This window comes from Chrysochloris asiatica, unplaced genomic scaffold (genome assembly GCF_000296735.1).
Source record: "Chrysochloris asiatica unplaced genomic scaffold, ChrAsi1.0 scaffold00016, whole genome shotgun sequence".
In the NCBI taxonomy this organism is placed as follows: domain Eukaryota; kingdom Metazoa; phylum Chordata; class Mammalia; order Afrosoricida; family Chrysochloridae; genus Chrysochloris; species Chrysochloris asiatica.
The window spans coordinates 20135833-20140549 of NW_006408534.1; positions in this window are offsets into that span (position 1 = coordinate 20135833).

The window sequence follows — 4717 nt, forward strand, 5'->3', positions numbered from 1 at the left end:
TCTTCCTTATTGAGTGTCCAGCTTTCACATGTATATGAGAACACTGAAAATACCATGGCTTGGGTCAGGCAAACCTCAGTCCTCAAAGGGGCACCTTTGCTCTTCATCACTGCAAAGAGTTCTTGTTTAACATATTTTTCCAATACAACACATCTTGATTTCTGGATTGTTGCTTCCATGAAAACTGATTGTGGATGCATTTGATATAGGATCTTTAACAATTTCAATACTTTATCCATTTATCATGATATTGTTTATTGACTCATTGTAAGGATTTTTGTTTTCCTTACATTGAGTTGTAATGATTTCCTTCCGTTTTCCCAGCCAGAGAAATGCTAAGTGTATCCTTCCCTTTTAGTTTTATAACTCCAGGCCTTTGCATATTTCATTATAATACTTTACTTTGTGTTCTTGAACTATCCTTTGAAGGTTTCTGTTCAGCTCTTATATCATTTCTTTCATTCATACTTTAGCTAAGGACTATCCAAGAGCAAGTTTTCACAGTCTTTTATGACAACTGCTTTTGTATTTCCTTTCTGTCTTTTTAACGATGTTTTGCTTTCTTCCAGCTCACTAATTCTAGCTTCCATCTCTTCTATTCTGCTCGTTTCCCCTTTCAGTGTATTGTCCATTTCTGATATCTTATTATCAATCATCTGGACCTCTTTTTTTCAGGTTTTGAATTGTTTCCAATGCTGTATCAATCTTATCTGATTGCTCTTATAGTACTTTCCTTGTTTTCCTCCACCCCTTCGGAGCATTTGAATTTGTTTCCATATCATTCTTCTGAATTCTTTGTCAGACATATCTAAAAGTTGCTCTTCATCTTCTGGAAAGCCTTTGTCTGTCTCCAGCTCATTTGTCTCAGCTACTCTCTTCTGTTTTTGGATATGTTTTGATATCACTTGTTGTTTCTTTTTCATAATTTCCAATAGTTATGTGTTTTTTGTTTTGTTTTTTAATGCTTACGTGGATGTTTGTTGGTGTTTGTTATTAGGATTACAGGGTGCCTCCTGGTGAATATGATCAGGAGATAGGCTTCCTTTTCACACGTAATGCTTAGCAGGTGTTGTTGGCTCTTGTCTCAGTGGTAGACTATTATGGTGTATGCTTATAGCTTGACTGTATGGCCGTGGTTGCTGTCTCTTCTTGGGTAATATAGGGAGGAAAAACTCCCATCTCCAAGAAAGATGTGTGATCAAAAGGACCCAAAGCAGAAGCAATATAAATGCAAAGACAAATATCACCACTTTGGAACAGAAATAAAGCTGTGGTTGACTGTCCCATGATGCACAGGCAGTGTGTGTGCAAGGAAGAAGCCTCCCTCCATCAGTGGGTGAGGGTGTCTGCTCACTCAGGTCCCTCCTCTAGTCACTCTAGTAGAGGTGTGCAGGTAGATATTGAGCAGTTAATGGGAGAGAAATTGTCCACTATTTTTTCTTTGAAGGTCAGGTAGGTGACTGTGTGTGCACAGAGCAATTCTATAGATGGTTGAGTCCTTTTATGTTGGGGTTTTACAGATTTTATTATAAGGGTCCTGCACACAGATATCAGGTAGCACAGTGGCCACTAACAGGGCCACAAACTGCAAGGGCAGCAGCTTGAAACTACCAGCTGCTCCGTGGGAGTAAGGCGACGCACTCCACTCCAGCAAAGACCCACAGCTCTGGAAACCTGGCACAGGGTCTTCTGGAGTTGGAACCGACTCCAAGGCTCACAGCCACTGAGGGTCTCACACAAATCACTCTTTGTGCTGTGTCGGCACAGCTGATGTCATTAGTGGCTGCCAAGCTCCTTGTCTCTGTACCATGGGGAAACTGTGGGGTCAGGGCTGTCTTTTGTGGGTGAACATCCACCAGCCTGATAGCGTCCTGGCTGAGCAAAGAAGTGGCAACAGGGAAGATGCGGGAGAAATGTGTAGAGTCTCCGGAGCCTCTTTTTGCAAGTGTCTCTGTATTGCTTTTAGAGCAGGTTCACCGAGCTGGAATGGCTGTCTCCCCACCCTCTAAACGCTGCCAGGGTGGGGTGTCCAAGAGGAGGTCCTATCTCTAGATTCCTAACTCTGAGTATTTTCCTTAATATCATGATTTTTTCACTTATGAGTGTGGGAAACTGATGTCCTGGACCTTATGGTAGATCCTGAGCTCTGGAGTCATTCTGTGAGCACTTCCTGAGTGAGATCCCAGTCCCTCTGGCACAGAGAGTTCCATATCTGACTTTCTCCACTGCTGCCAAAAATAGAACCCACAACATTCTTATCAACAGAGAATAGATTGAAGTTGTCAAGGACTTCATTCTTCTTGGATCAACTATCAACACTCATGGGAACAGCAGTCAAGAAATCAAACGACATATTGCATTAGGCACATCTGCTGCACAAGACCTCTTTAAAGTGTTGGAGAACAAAGATGTCATCTTGAGGACTAAGGTGCACCTGACCCAAACCATGGTATTTTCAATAACCTCATATGCATGTGAAAGCTGGACAGTGAATAAGGAAGACCGTAGAAGAATTGATGCTTTTGAGTTATGGTGTTGGAGGAGAATATTGAAAGTGCCATGGGCTGCCAAAAGAACCAATAGATCTGTTTTGGAAGAAGTACAGCCAGAATGTTCCTTGGAGGCCAAGAAGGCCAAACTTCATCTCTCATACTTTGGATATATTGTCAGGAGGGACCAGTCATTGGAGAAGGATATCATGTTTGGTAAGGTGGAAGGTCATAGAAAGAGAGGAAGGCCCCCAACAAGATGGATTGACCTAGTGACAGCATCAATGGACTCAAATGTGGCAATAGTAGTGAGGTTGGCCCAGGATTGGGCAGCGTTTCATTCTGCTGTGTATAAGGTTGTTATGGGTTGGTATCAACTAGATGGCACTTAACAACAACAACAGTAGAGTTTCTAAGCATTGGCTGAAGTGTTTTAACCACCAACCTGTGGTTAGCAGTTTGGTGCTTTTCCTACAGCACACACCAGGATTCCTAAAGTTAGTTGAATTACTTAAAATTATGGGAATGAATAGTCTCGAAGGGAAGAAAGACTGAGGGTGATGGATGCATCTTATTGAAAGTGAAACTAAAACAGGTGAGAAGGCCTTGCCCACAGTAATAGTGAAAAGCTCTTTTGTTGAGACTGAGTCTCAAGTCCAAAGTTGAAAGTGAAGTAAGGATGAGTTTCTGGAGAATTGCTGTTAGTGTAACAAGCTCCTAGAGGAAGAGTTCTTCACTTATTTCAAGAAGGGGACAGGACCAGTTCTTAGGCTTAGTTTTAAACTGCAGATGGGTGCTGTGAATATAGGACTGTGAAGAAGAAATTAGAGTGGTTCCTTACTATAGGGTCCTGATACTGATCTGGTAAGGATGAAGGTAATAGTGATGTGATTTTCTGACAACAACATCTGACTCGACCTAGTCATAGAGGAGACATGTGCAGGGAAGCTAATAATAAAGCAGTTCTAAATGTTATCCTTAATAAGGATCATTTTAGCCTAGATCACAAACACAGACAGACACAGGGGACTAAATGCCTCAGGGAACTTTTCCTCCGAAGAGTCATTATTTCTTTGGACAAGTGTTCCTTGTCTACCTAAGAAATTAAATTCCACCCTGCCAGCATAATATTTCAATTTCAACCCTTCTGTATAATTTCTCTCCATTACTCCGTGCTATTATTTCAATTTTTAAAGTAAAATTTGTTTCTTGGTTTAGGTTAGCATTAGGCTGAGTCCTAGAATTTTCAGCATTACACACTCAGTGAAGAGTTGGTTATAACTCAGCAGGTTTTCTGAAAGTACCTCACTGTGTTGACAAGGATAGTTGGAGAAACTACTCAGGCTGCTATATAAAAGTGTAATTGACTAATATATTTCAAAACCCTACTTAATGGATCTTGCATTGGGAATTAAGTTTTTTGCTGTTTTCTTCAATTTGTGAAGCTATTTGCTGTCATAAACCAAGATGCTTGTCTCTCCCCTTGACTCTGCTTCTTCCTACTTTTCTCTTAACATTAAGTCCAGTAAAGTGAAGAGAGACTATTCCTCCCTTTTATATTCCACACAAAAAATAATACTTGATCCCTCAAAGTCTCATACCTCTTCCCCAGTTTTAAAGCTTCTATAGATTCTCCAGAGTGGGACTATTAATCTGAACTGTAGTCTTGGTTCTACATCCAACACACAACGGGATATCAGGCAAATCATTATTCCTTCCTTGTCAAAAAGGCAAGGCTCCTTGGGAGCCTTTTCAATTTTATAAATGGATGAAAGGAGGAAAAAAAAAAATGGAGAGAAAAGGATTGATCCAATAAAATGTTTCTAGTGACCAGATCATATATGTATTTCAATTGGACTTTGTAAAGCAAATTTATTATTTTTTTACTTTAAATGTCATGCATTTAGTGTTTATGAAGGGTTCCATGCTTTATTTTTATAGAAGCTTAAGTTGTAAAGTATTGGGAAACAATCCTAGAAATATTTATTTAGCAAAGATATCAAAATATGAAGCTATTTTGCCTCAACATATCCTCCGTATAATTCTATACACTTCTGAAGATAGTATTTGTATCTCTCTAATCCTTCCCCAAAGAATTCTGTGCTACTTGGTTTACACCACATAAAAATGGCAGTTTGGACATGAAATTGTTGTAGGATAGCCTTTGGTACTTTCAAAGTAGTTATACTAGCAACTACTTTGGAAAAGCACATAGGACAAAACATCAC